The sequence below is a fragment of the Lithobates pipiens genome, unplaced genomic scaffold (assembly GCF_037356315.1).
Source record: "Lithobates pipiens isolate NorthernLeopardFrog02 unplaced genomic scaffold, aLitPip1_a1.2 Scaffold_18, whole genome shotgun sequence".
NCBI lineage: Eukaryota > Metazoa > Chordata > Amphibia > Anura > Ranidae > Lithobates > Lithobates pipiens.
In genome coordinates this window covers 629,056,058-629,071,143 of record NW_027507758.1, presented here as the reverse complement: position 1 = coordinate 629,071,143, position 15,086 = coordinate 629,056,058, and positions in this window count along the sequence as shown.

The window sequence follows — 15,086 nt, the reverse complement described above, 5'->3', positions numbered from 1 at the left end:
GTGGAGTTCCCCTTAATATCCATACCAGACCTGAAGGGCCTGGTAATGGAATTTTGGGGAACCCCCACCCTTTTGTTTGTTTTTTTTGTTTTTTCAATTACTTTCAATGACTTTTATGTATATTGTCGGAACCGTAATAGCCGCCACTAGTGCTAGTACTGTTAAATTACTTTTTTTTCCTTTAGAAATGTCATTTTGCTCTCGGACTGTTGTAAAATGGTCTTCTGCCCCATACCCGGGTCCAGTAAGATTTCTGACAGAACAATTCTCCAGGGATTACTTGTTCTGTTGTCTGCTGACTGTGCCGGTGCTGACTGTGCTGGATGGAGGGATATGTCTGTATAGTCTCAGACCCAAGTCACTGAGTGCAGTCTCAGGAGATGGGAGGCAGCGGTGTGGGACCTCTGCAACTTGTCTCGTGTAAACATTTCATCTTCCACTGATTACTGAATACCAATATTATGAGTCCTGACCCTTACACTGTATAATTTATAATGTACATTACATACTCCTAACCCCCGCACTATATACTCTATGTTGTACATTACATCATTCTGATACTATAGAGTCCTATCTGTTGTATCTTATACAATGAACAGCAATTGCCTATGCCTCAATACCATCACATTACCTATTTAAGGGTAAGAGTGTTAGGACAAAGGTTTTTGTTCCTGCTCTTCCCAGTGTAATTACCATTAATTACTAATTTTATATTATGTTATATTTTAGGCACTTCCAATAAACTGCTCCTGATGAGTGGACCATCTTCAACGAAATTGCGTTGAGCCTATAGACTTGCTGCCATGCCACAGCACTATTATATTTATCATGGGTGCCTAATATTTGAGTCATTAACCCTGTTCTGGTTTTATTTATCTAGTTGTTGGGGGTAGTGTTTGTTATTATCAGTGATCAGGTGCTACATTATTTACTATGCTACTATTTATTATTAATGTGATTTAATAATATTATGTCTTACTGTATAATGGGGATGAGCCGAACACCCCCCGGTTCGGTTCGCACCAAAACTTTCGAACGGACCGAAAATGCATGCGAACTTTAGACCCCCATTGAAGTCTATGGGACTCGAACGTTCAAAATAAAAAGTGCTAATTTTAATGGCTAATATGCAAGATATTGTCCTAAAAAGGGTTTGGGGACCTGGCTCCTGCCCCACGGGACATGGGTCAATGCCTAAAATGTTTTTTAAAAGTAGCTGTTTTTTCGGGAGCACTGATTTTAAAGACGAATAAAGTGAAAAGAAAAAGTGAAATATTACTTTAAATATCATGCCTGGGGGGTGTCTATAGTGAGCCTGTGAAGTGACACGTGTTTCCCGTGTTTAGAACAGTCCCTGCACAAAATGACATTTAATGGAAAAAAAGTCATTTAAAACTGCTTGTGGTTTTAATGTATTATCTGGTTCCGGCAATATGGATGAAAATCATTGAGAAAAACGGCATAGGTAGCCCCACCTTCCCATTACCAGCCCCTTTTGGCCTTGTACGGATATTAAGGGGAACCCCGTACCCATATTAAAAAAAGGAAAGGCGTGGGGCCCCCAGGCCCTATATACTCAGAACAGGAGTATACAGGCGGTGCAAACAAGACAGGGACTGTGTAGGTTTGTTGTGTTATGTAGAATCTGTTTGTAATTTTGAACTGGTACATTTTTAAAGTGTAGCTTCAGTCAAAAAATCTATTTTTAAGCTTTTTGGAAAACATAGGGAAGGGTCATCACCCCTGTATAATTTGTTTTGTCGTCCGTCTTTTTTCATCTCACTTCCTGTTGTCTCCTTCCGTTTGCAAGTAGGAGACGTTTGTAAGTTGGATGTTTGAAAGTAGGGGCCTGCCCTATATGCCCTGCAGAAATGGTAGAACAAGGTGTTGGTTTTGCCACAACATTGTAAGCCCTCAAAGTGACTCTTGTTGGGCTGGAGCCCCCTGCTGTGAACGATTATATCAAGAATTGTAAATACATGCCATTGTTAAACAGTGGTAGAAAAATTGGGCCTTTGATAGTTGTGGTGGTGGTGCCACAACACTATAAGTCCTTGCAGTTACTCTCGATGGGCGCAGGAACGGGCCCTGCTGTGAAATATTATATCAAGAATTTTAATTACATGCCCCTGTTAAACAGGGGCTGAAAAATTGGGCCTTAGGCACTGCTTGCTGGTACCACAACACTGCAACCTCTCCCAGATACTCTAGTTGGAGTGCAGGAATGAGCCCTGCTGCAAAGCATTGCATCAAAAATTGTATTACATGCCCCTGTTAAACAGGGGCAGAAAAATTGGGCCTATACACTGCAACCTCTTCCATATACTCTAGTTAGAGTGCAGGAATGAGCCCTGCTGCAAAGCATTGCATCAAAAATTGTAATTACACGCCCCTGTTAAACAGGGGCTGAAAAATTGGGCTGGTGGCATCACCCAGAACCAAAAATGTTCTTCCGAGATATCAGCGGAGGAGGAAGAGAATAGACAGTCAACATAACAGGACAGTCACTCATCATCCGCATAGGCAGTCTTGAAGGGATGTGATATTTCCCAAAAAATTATTCGGTTACATCAGCTTCAGGTGCTTGGTAGCTGGTGGTGATCCAAGACTGATTCATCTTTATGAAGGTCAATCGATCAACCGAGTCGGTGGACAGGCGCACCCTGTGATTGGTTACAAAGCCACCAGCAGCACTGGTGCGTTTCCCGAAAGAACGCTGGATGCAGGACAGGCCAGTAGCTCAATTGCATACTGTGCAAGCTCTGGGCAGTGATCCATCCTTAAGTCCCAGTAAGCCAGAGGATTTTCGGTGGGAAAGGTGTCCAAGTCTGACCTTGCCCCTAGGTATTCCTGCACCATGTAAATCAGACGCTGGTGATGGTTGCTGGAACCGATCATACCTTGGGGCTGCGGACTAAAAAATTGTCCGAATGCATCGGTCAGACGGCCACCTTCTCCACCGCTCCTTCTGACCGAACCCTCAGCAACACGTTGTCCGGAACCAGGAGTTTGTAACCTCCCAGTCTCTGGAAACGTGTTGCACAGACCTTTCTGCAAGGCAATGCAACTCCCGGAGATGTCTCATCCTCTGCGACGGCAATATAAGGTCGGCAACCTTACCCTTGTACCGTGGATCAAGGAGAGTGGCCAGACAGTAATGGTCCCTCTCCTTGATCTGAAGAATACAAAGATCCTTCCACAGGCTTTGCAGGATCAGGGAGGCCATGCAGCGTAGGTTAGCTGAGGCATTCAGTCCGGAGTCCTCTGGGTCACCGAGGACAACAAGATCCGCAGCTACCTCCCCCCAGCCACGAACAAGTCCACGGGTTTCTTGGGACTGTAAATCATCCCTACAAGACTGCTGCTGATGCTAAATGCCAGGCTCCACCTCCATGCTGACACAATCATCATCCTCCTCCTCCTCCTCCCTGTCCCACCCATCACACAGGAAAGCAGGAACACTGTCTGGATAAAGGGGGCCTTGAGAGGCAAGGAAGTCCTCCTCTTCCTGCCTCTGTTCTGCCTCAAGTTCCCTGTCCATTATTCCACGCAGCGTATGCTCCAAGAGGTGGACAAGAGGTACAGTGTCACTGATGCATGCACTGTCACTGCTCACCGCTCACCATCCTTGTGGCCTCCTCAAACGGTGATAGGACAGTGCATGCTTCCCTGATCATGCCCCACTGGCGTGGTGAGAAAAAACTGAGCTCCCCTGACCCTGTCCTGGTGCCGTAGTCGCACAGGTACTCATTGATGGCCCTCTGCTGCATGTGCAGCCGCTGCAGCATGGCCAACATTGAGTTCCACCTGGTGGGCATGTCACATATAAGGCGGTTCTTGGGCAGGTTCAACTCCTTTTGGAGCTCAGCCAGCTAAGCACTGGCATTAAATGATTTGCGGAAATGCACACAGATTTTCCTGGCCTACTTCAGGACATCCTGTAAGCCTGGGTACCTGCTGCTCCACCAGGTTAAGGACGTGAGCCACACAGGGCACATGGGTCAGTTGTCCCTGTCGGAGGGCGGAGAGAAGGTTGGTGCCATTGTCGCAAACCACCAATCCTGGCTTAAGCTGGCATGGCATCAACCACCTATCGGCCTGCCCCTGCAGAGCTGACAAAATATCTGCCCCAGTATGGCTCCTGTCCCCCAAACAAACCAGCGTAAGCATGACATGGCATCATTTTGCCTGCGTACTTGCGTAGCCCCTTGAACACCTACGGAGCACCGCTGGTTCCGAAGACAGAGCACTGGAAGAGGCCATGGAGGAAGAAGAGGGGGTGGAGGAGAGAGATGTGTCACAACCAGTAGTAGCATTTTGGAGGCGTGGTGGCGGAACAACCTCCAACACTACTCCACCTTCTCCTGCATCCTTTCCAGCTGCCAGAAGAGTGACCCAGTAGTCCGTGAAAGACAGGTAACGTCCCTGTCCATGCCTGCTGGACCATAAGTCAGCGGTAATATGCACCTTACCGCTGACCGCCCTGTTCAGCGAGGCAAGGACATTGCCTTCCACATGCCGGTAGAGAGCCGGAATCGCCTTCCGTGAGAAAAAGTGGCGTTTGGGGACCTGCCACTGAGGAACCGCACATTGCACAAACTCACGTAAGGGGCCGAGTCTACCAACTGAAAAGGCAGCAGCTGAAGTGCTAGCAATTTAGCCAAGCTAGCATTCAACCGCTGGGCATGTGGATGGCTGGGAGTGAACTTCTTTCGACAGTCCATCAGCTGGGGCAGAGAAATTTGCCTGCTATAATCAGATGTAGGTGTACTGCTAGCAGAGTGCCGCAAGCATGTGGCTGTGACACACCTAATTCTACACCTTCATTCCTCTCAGTGCAGGTTTCAGAGAGGACTGAAGGTCTAGTGGGGTTGGAGATCCCAGCTGATGAGGAGCAAGGAGAGGTCCTCTTTGTTCTTTGGTGTGGGTCTTTGAGGTAAGCTTGCCAACGAGCTGCATGGCAGGTCAACATATGTCTGGTTAAGCATGTGGTGCCCAAGCGGCTGATGTTTTGGCCACGCGAGATACGCTTGAGACATATGTTGCAAATAGCAGTGGTGCGATCTGATGTATTCATCTCAAAAAAGGCCCACACCAAAGAACTTTTAGAATAACGCTCAGGGGCAGCGCCCTGCACAGGCGGAGCTCTGCGGTGTGATTCAGTCGGTGTGCTGCCCCTAAGCTGGCCCCCGGAGGGCATACTGCCTTGTTGGAGATGTGCCTCCTCCTCCTCCTCTCTCCTACCAGGCACCCATGTGGAGTCAGTGCCCTCATCATCCCCTCTCTCTTCATCACTGGAGCAAACCTGGCAGTATGCTGCAGCTTGTGGAACATTACTGCTAGTTTGCAGTCCTTCTTGAGCATCCCCTCTCTCTGCGCTCACGCTACTGCCTTCCTCTAGCTGAGTATCATCATCAGAGCCTACAAACCACTGGGCATCCTCCTGGAGCTTGTGCCTTGAACTGTGCTCAAACAGTTCGGGGGACTCCTCAGGAGGACATGGTGGGTCTAGGGAAGGAGTCACTGATGATGACATTGAGACGAGGAAAGAGGATGCATTGGCAGCTGCTTTGCTAGTACCCTGAGCGAGAGAGGATGAGGAGGATGAAGAGGGCTTGGTCATCCACTCTACCAAGTCTTCGGCATGATGCGGCTCAACACGTCCAGCTGCCAAAAATAAGGACAAGCATGTCCCATGGCCACGTGCTGATGAAGATGCACCGCGTCCACAACCAGCACTGTTGTCTCTAGACACAGAGCCTGCTTGCCCTCTTTTATTGGCTTGTGCCTGTCTGCCTCTCCTTGTTGGCCTTCCAGACATGGTAGTGGCCTGCAGGGAGATGGGAAAACCAGCAATTGGGTAGTCTATATTGTGCTGGAGGCACACAACACCCACTAACTCCTGCAGATGCCTGTATGATAGAACACCAGCAATAAAGGGTAGATACAGGTGTATACTGCGCTGGAGGCACACAACACCCACTAACTCCTGCAGATGGTTGTATTAGAGAACACCAGCAATAAAGAGTAGATACAGGTGTATATTGTGCTGTGCTGGAGGCACAACTAACTCCTGCAGATGGCTCAATTAGAGAAGAGCAAGATAAGTAGCTACAGGTTTATACTGCGCTGGAGGCACACACCACCAACTAACTCCTGCAGATGGCTCAATTAGAGAACAGAAATATGGGTAGATACAGGTGTATACTGTGCTGGAAGCACACAACACCCACTAACTCCTGCAGATGGCTCAATTAGAGAACAGATATATATAGGTAGCTACAGGTGTATACTGCGCTGAAGGCACACAGACAACACCCACTAACTCCTGCAGATGCCGGAACACTACACAAGGCCGCCGCGCTGGCGGCCTTATATAGTGTGGGGCGTGTACTACACAGCCTGAGCTATAATTGGCCACAGGCAATCATGGCTCTCCTCACTTCCGGCGCTGTGATTGGCCAAGCATGCGGGGTCACAGTGCATGCTTGGCCAATCATGAGCCAGCAATGCACTGCGATAGCGCAGAGCATTGTGGGCCGTGAGCGCCACACGAATTTGGCGCGAAACAGCCCACAGAGTTCTGGCTTCGCCGAATGGGCGAACAGCTGGTGTTCAACTCGAACATCAAGCTCATCCCTACTATTAAAGTCTATGGGACTCGAACGTTCGACATCAAATGTGCTAATTTTAAATGCTAATATGCAAGATATGCAACAGACAACACCAGCAATAAGGGGTATCTTCAGGTGTATACTGTGCTGGAGGCACACAACACCCACTTTAACTCCTGCAGATGTCTGTATTAGAGAACACCAGCAATAAAGGGTAGATACAGGTGTATACTGTGCTGTGCTGTCCTGGAGGCACACAATACCCACTAATTCCTGCAGATGCCTGTATTAGAGAACACTAGCATAAAAGGGTAGACACAGGTGTATACTGTGCTGGAGGCACACAACACCCACCAACTCCTGCAGATGCCTGTTTTAGAGAACACCAGCATGTGTTCGACTCGAACACCAAACTCATCCCTACTGTATAATATATGTATGATGAATTATAATGTTTGTGTCATCTAATGCACTATGCTTCCATAGGTTATTAATAAATATTTATCTTTTTTACCCTATGTTAATGACTCATTATGCCGTAGTGTGTTGCTTCATGTAAAGTCCCAATTGCCTCTCTTGCCCCTTTCTCCCTTCCTGATCTTATACTATCGGGGATGGAGACCAATGTACTGGTGTCGTGGTCTCATGTAAAGTCCCAACCTATTCTCGCTTTGATTTATACAATATGTTGTACATTACATAGTCCTGACTTCTGCTCTCTTCCCTCTACCCTCTGCTATATATACACATAATATGTATTCTCTTTTATTACATCCATTTCCTACCAGCTGGACATTTTATATCTGATGATGTGATTGGAGCACAGACTTTTACATGTTGATAATAATGTGATAACATCCTCAAACTTTGTAACCTTAAACAGAAAGTGATAATGAGGGAGGAGTCAATAACCCAATGATGGGGGTCTTCAGGATCAGTCCAGTCTTCATCTTGGTTGTTCTCCCCCCATCCTCACTCTCTGACCTCTGGTGGGGCTCAGCCCCGCTGTTATTCATGACTAAATCATGGACTAAATAAGGAAGTGCGGGACTTCTTGTGTTGGGAAGATGGCAATGAGTGATAGAGGGGGAGGGGACACTCGTCCTATAATCCCCTCATCACTGTCACTCCTATAAAAGACAGTTCTCGTTGTTTCCTCACTCTCTGACTAAGGTCCATGAATAAAGAAATGATCTGGTAGGAGATCAGAGGACCCATTTACTAGTTACCTTGAGGGGGGAATTGTAAGATCTTCAGAGACAAAGCTGCCTGATGTGGGTGGAGTCCTGGTTTAGGGGAACCAATCAGCTCATGTCTAGTAATAATCTTTGTATTTCTATTTTAGTAGATGGACGGGAGATGAGGAAAACCTCAGAGGATTGTCTCACTTTGTCTCCAGACTGTAAAGTAGAAGATGAGGACATCACACAGTATAGTCCAGGAGAAAACCCGACTACCTCAAATGTCCATCCGGCACCACACAGTGTAGATGGACCATCGTATTCCTCTTATCCTGAGGAACCTCAGACTGTGAGGGACGGGGCCGTCCTTCCAACAGAGAAGAGGTTTTCCTGTACCGAGTGCGGGAAGAGTTTCAATTTTAAATGCCTTCTTAAGGTACATCAGAGATCTCATACAGGGGAAAAGCCGTATTCCTGTCCGGAGTGCGGGAAGTGTTTCTGTTTTAAATCCAAACTTAATGAGCATAAAAGATCTCACACAGGAGAGAAGCCGTATTCCTGTCCTGAGTGCGGGAAATGTTTTGCAGTGAAGTATAATCTTTATTTACATCAGAGATCTCACACAGGGGAAAAGATGTATTCCTGTTCTGAGTGCGGGAAATGTTTTTCACACAAGTGCCATCTTTACACACATCAGAGATCTCACACAGGACAGAAGCCGTATTCATGTCCCGAGTGCGGGAAATGTTTTTCAGTGAAGTCTAGTCTTTACACACATCAGGGATCTCACACAGGAGAGAAGCCGTATTCCTGTCCTGAGTGCGGCAAATGTTTCTCACTGAAGTCCAGTCTTTACAGACATCAGAGATCTCACACGGGGGAGAAGCCGTACTCCTGTCCTGAGTGCGGGAAATGTTTTTCAGATAAGTCCAATCTTTCCATACATCAGAGATCTCACACAGGTGAGAAGCCGTATTCCTGTCCTGAGTGTGGGAAATGCTTTGTACTAAAGTCACGACTCTTCACACATCAGAGTTCTCATAACAGGAATAGTCCAGGAGAAAACCCGACTACCTCAAATGTCCATCTGGCACCACACAGTGTAGATGAACCATCATATTCCTCTTATCCTGAGGAACCTCAGACTGTGAGGGACGGTGCCACCCTTTCAACAGAGAAGAGATTTTCCTGTACTGAGTGCGGGAAGTTTTTCAGTTCAAAATATTATCTTCATATTCATAAAAGATCTCACACAGGAGAGAAGCCGTATTCCTGTCCTGAGTGCGGTAAATGCTTTTCAGTGAAGTCCAGTCTTTATACACATCAGAGATCTCACACGGGAGAAAAGCCGTATTCCTGTCCTGAGTGCGGGAAATGTTTTTCAGATAAGGCCAATGTTTCCACACATCAGAGATCTCACACGGGGGAGAAGCCGTATTCCTGTCTTGAGTGTGGGAAATGTTTTTCATCTAAGTACAATCTTTCCACACATCAGAGATCTCACACAAGTGAGAAGCCATATTCCTGTCCTGAGTGCGGGAAATGTTTTTCACAGAAGTCGGCTCGTGACACACATCAGAGATCTCACACAGGGGAGAAGCCGTATTCCTGTCCTGAGTGTGGGAAATGTTTTTCAGTGAAGTCCAGTCTAGACACACATCAGAGATCTCACACGGGGGAGAAGCCGTATTCCTGTCCTGAGTGTGGGAAATGTTTTTCACAGAAGTCCCATCTTTATACACATCAGAGATCTCACACGGGGAAGAAGCCGTATTTCTGTCCTGAGTGAGGGAAAAGTCCTGTCTTCCTGTACATCAGGGATCCCACACAACCCTCGAGGTGTATTAGTGCCTTGAGTGCGGGAAATGTCTTCTATATGAATGTTGCTGGACATCACAGCTCTCATGTGGGGAAGAAGCACACCCTGATATACACCTCAGATATACTCCATGGCTGATCTTCATCGTGGAAGAAACAGTTGATAAGGAGATCAGAGATCACCAAAGACATGGATGAAGTGTTATAAAAATACAATTGATGGGCGGCTCATACAGGTCTGGTAATGTACTTTTATGTCATGGCTTTCTTCCAGGTCCGCACCCATGCACGCGCACACAAGGAAACCTCCACTGTCATTGGCTGCAGGACAAGTTTGTCAGCAGGTCCCAGCCAATGATTTTGTCCCCCGTACCCTGCTGATCACCTGCAGCCAATGACAAATCACTCCTGTGTTTTATTTTGTAAACACGGGGAGCTATCTTGTGATTTCTTCTCTTCCCGAGTCCTTTTCTGTTCAGGAAGAGAAGAGAACACCACACTGAGTATAATTACCACACTTTACACCCACACACCTTAGATTGGCACATTTACCCCATTGATTGCCCTCATTCACCCTTTGATCACCACTGTCACCCAACCAGTGCCATTAGTACAGCATCAGTGTACATCAGATAGCACCAGGGTCAGCTAGCATTAGATTGCCCGCACACTATCGCACTCACGCTATAGGATCCTGATCACCAACATTTTTTGTAAAGTGTCTGTATGGATATCCTGGTCATGAACAGAACTATATTGTGACAAAAATGTGATCTGCAAAATACTGACCATTCCTTTTATGAAATTCCTTGGGGTGTCTACTTTGCAAAAAGAGGTCATTTGGGGGCATGTTTTTACTGTAGAGGAAATGTGTAATTCTGTATATAATTGTATTCTATTTTGTATTTATCGCACATGGCATTAATAATGTTTTCATTACATGTTTGCATTATTTAGAGTCCTGATTAGAATTAGCCTTCCTATGTTACACCTCTTGTTACCATACAAGTACAATTGTAATATTAATGTGAAAACCTACATAATCATGTGTATAAAAACCTTCAATTGCGTCATAATAAAGCAGAATGGTTATTTGGAAAGATGCAGAGTGTATTTTTTGTGTCTGTTCCCTACTGCAGTAGTTATTATTAATTTGGAACTACTAATCAATTGGTGGATAGGAGTTGCCTTTCAATAAAATTCCATATCAGATGCCGAGCTTTGCCCAGGAGGTGATTTACAGGTGACCCTGAGAATCCAAAATGAGGAGCTTGAGACTATCTGGGAAATTCTGATAATCAGCATTTCTCATATATTCACCGACCAACACAGCTCCTCTCTTAGCCATTGGGTTGTTACGCCCACCTTTAGGAGAATACTAGGCATTTGTTGGAAGTGAACAAGAAGTAACGTTATATATCTAAAGTTCTACACATCTGTTGGTACAACTGAACTCAGCCATATTGATGTTTGCAGTCCCACATGTTTAGAATGTGTAGAGGAATGTGGTAGAATCTGCATAGCAAAGGAGTTATCTTCAGCCCACCTGGTATGCACAAAGCTTCAAAGAGATTGATGACTAAGACGGCCCAGGGCACATCGACTGCAATACTGGCCACAGAAGCCAAGTATGGCAGGACAGTCAGTAATTTTAGGAGGGCTGTCATGTGAACACTGATTGGTCCAAGCAAATGGGACTGGCAGTAGGGTGTGGTATGGCTGAGGTATGTTTAACCACTTCAATACAGGGCACTTAAACACCTTCCTGCACAGACCAATTTTGAGCTTTCAGCGCTGTCGCACTTTGAATGACAATTGCGCGGTCATGCTACACTGTACCCAAATGAAATTTTTATCATTTTTTTCCCACAAATAGAGCTTTCTTTTGGTGGTATTTGATCACCTCTGCGGTTTTTATTTTTTGTGCTACAAATAAAAAAATACCGAAAATTTTGAAAAAAAAAATGTTTTTTTTTTTGTTTCAGTTTCAAAACTTTGTAAATAAGTACGTTTTCTCCTTCACGGATGGGCACTGATGGGGCTACACTAATGGGCACTGATAAGGCGGCACTGATGGGCACCAATGAAGTGGCACTGATGAGGTGGCATTGATGGACACTGATAGGCGGCACTGATAGGCGACACGGATGGACACTGATAGGTGGCACAAATTGGCACTGATAGCTGGCACGGATTGGCATGGATGGGCGGCACAGATGGGCATGGGTAGGCGGCACAGATGGGCATGGGTGGGCACTGATAGGCGGCACAGGTGGGCACTGATAGGCGGCACAGGTGGGCACTCATTAGCGGCACAGGTGGGCACTCATTAGCAGCACAGGTGGGCACTCATTAGCAACACAGGTGTTATACTGTACTAATGGATGCCAATCAGTGCCAAACAATAATGCATGCCAATCAGTGATGCCCATTGTGGGCACTGATTGCCATCCATTATGGGCACTGATTGGCATCCATTGTGCCTGACTGGCATCCCTGGAGGATTACCTCTGCTGGGCATCCCTGGTGGTCTGGTGGCGTCCCTGGTGGTCCAGTGTGGGCATCCTCGGGGGGGCTGTGCTGATAATCGATCAGCACAGACCCCCCCTGTCAGAGGAGCAGCCGATCGGCTCTCCTCTACTCGCGTCTGACAGACGCGAGTGAGGAAAAGCCGATCACCGGCTCTTCCCATTTACACTGTGATCAACCGTGATTGGACACGGCTGATCACGTGGTAAAGAGTCTCCGTCGGAGACTCTTTACCGAGATCGTAGTTGCCGGGTGTGAGACTGACACCTCGCAACAACGATCGCCGCAATGCGCGCCCCCGGGGGCACGCAGCGGCTCATAATCCTGATCACGTCATATGATGTCCGGTCAGGATTATGAAACCACTTTGCCGCCGTCTATTTGTAATAGGGCGGGCGGCAAGTGGTTAACAAAAAGGGTTGCAACAATGAGTTCGCTCTCTCACTTCCATCATGAGGCTTAGCTGCGAAGGTCTGATAAGTATGGCTTATATTGTACTTTGATTGTATGCTATGTATTATTGTAACTTATATTGATACCTTATGCACGTTTTCTTATTTTCTTGGGAAATAAATGAGATTTAATTGAACTTAGACTGTGTATTGATTTCATAGCCAATGGCGATAATATTGTGATATTAACGATAGCATGTGCTTGGCGTATTGATAGACTAGCTGAACTATAGGGACTAGACAAAGGAATACATAACTAAATAATAATAATAATTGATTGAATTGATCAGTTACTTCAGCATTACTTGTTATGTAACACACAGAACTTTCCAGTTCCGCCCTGGGGGCGGTCCCTTAGGTAACAACCCTCCAGCCTGCCATTCAGTCATCAGTTTTATTTTGACTAGTGAAGGAGAAGGACCTAGGAACCCTGACGGGCCCATCTGTCCCAGTTTTTTTTTCTGCAGAAGCTTGGCTTTTTGCTCAAGATGATAGATCCTGTGATCTGCTATCAACAGCCGGCTGGGTGACAGGCTGGATACCCTTTTCCTTGTAGTCTTGCCAATCCGGCCATCGAGCGTGTGCAGGTCGCAGCTCCGCGATAGGCCGGCCACGACGAAATTTCAGCTCCAGAGGTGGTCGTGAGCTTTTATGCTCTGGGGCACACATATGAACGGGCTACTGATGTCTGCATCACAGTGTGCCAGGCCAGCAGCCACCCTGTATTGATCAGTGAGTGGGTCTGTGATGAAATGTCTCTTAGCTCTTCAGGACTGATAAGTACAGCTCTCCCTGCCTCGGTGGGGCTGAGCAGCTGGGCATTCCCTGGGAGGTCGATTCGGGGGTTCCTCACCTCCCTCTCTTCTCTCCCTGTCCCTTTCCCCCTCCCTGGGGGGATGCTGCTGAGCGGTGTGTGTGTGTGTGTCTGTGCAGGGGCTCTCCGGGGGGGGTTCTCGCCTGAGGAGGTGGCGCTGGCTGGCTGTGTCCTGTTTTCCATGCCCCTGGAAGGTGTCTTTGAGGCTGGGCCTGTGTCATGTGCAGCGCTGTGTCCACCGCAATTGTTCTCCTCTGTCCCTCAAGGTTCTGCATTCAGCTGCCATTTTAGGTGTGGGCAAGGGAAAGCATGCTCTCCTGGGCTTCAGCGGTCATTTTCCCTGTGATTTGTCCTATACAGGACACCGGCTGCCATTTTCTAGGAGCCTGAACACGTTTTTCAGTGTTCTCTAGCAGCAGCATGTGCTCCTGTGCTCTGGCAGCCATTTTCCATGTGTTTTATGTCCTTATACTGGATGCTGGGCGGCCATTTTCTTTGAGCCTGAGCACACTACAGAGCAATTTGAGCGCCATTAGCAGCTGCTTCCACTGACACAGGGCTGTTTCCTCTGCACCTGGGAGCCAACAGAGACTACAGGCACTCCCTGCTGGATAGTGCAGAACCCCTCAAGGTGGTGAGTCCTGCGGGAAATAGCCCCTCAGCCAGCAGCAGTAAGGAGGGTGGGACTGTCACTGTCCTAAGTTCCCTTCGGGGGCAGACAGGGTAGGGTCAGCATGGCTTCAGAAACTGGTGTTTCTTCCCCCGAAATCCAGGCAATTGCAACCGGGTCACCTGCGGACTGCGCAGTGCCCATGGACACCTTGTCGGCGGTTCTCAATTTGTTCGATGCCAAGATGGAGGCGGCGCGTGGGCGCAAAGGTGCTAAAAAGCGGCCCCCGTCCTCTGGGGAGAACTCTGACGCAGACTCTGGTCCCACTGAGACTGGTGACCCTTGCTCTGTCTTGTCAGATGACGCTGACCAGGACCGTTCGGACAGTGAGGATGAGTCCCCGTACGCGAAAAAGCGCTTGTTGGAGCACTTATCCCAGCTGTGCGTGATACCCTGAAGATTCAGGAGCCAGAAGGTTCCTCTGCTGATGTACCGGTCCCTTTTGGGTCCCGTAAGCCAGCCCGTTCACCTAATGTGTTCCCGTATCTGACTTATTTTGACAAGTTAATTTACAAGGAATGGGGTCGACTGCAACGGACCTTTTTGGTTCCCAAATACATGGCGGTGCGTTACCCCTTTGAGGAGAGCCTTCTCAAAGTGTGGTCGGCTCCTCTGGTCGTGGACCCCCCAGTACCCAGGTTAAACAAAGTAACCATGATCCCGGTAGAGGGGACTCCGCATTTCTGGATCCCACAGACAGGAAGGCAGAGGCAGTGGCTTGTTCCTTGTTTACGGTTGTGGGGTCAGCTGTACGACCAGTACTGGCATCCGCACTTGTGTCGCAGACACTAACTGAGTGGGCAAAATTGGGTGAACAACAGGCTTCCCCCTGTCTGCGTGGAACTAGCAGACCAACTTGTGCAAGGCCTAAAGTACGTTTGTGACGCGGCCCCCCTGGATACTCTCCCCCTGTTATCCAGGGCTTCAGTGTCAGCAGTGGTGCTGAGGCGCCTGATTTGGTTAAAATGCTGGTCTCCTGACCAGGCATCTAAAAAAGCCCTGACGGAT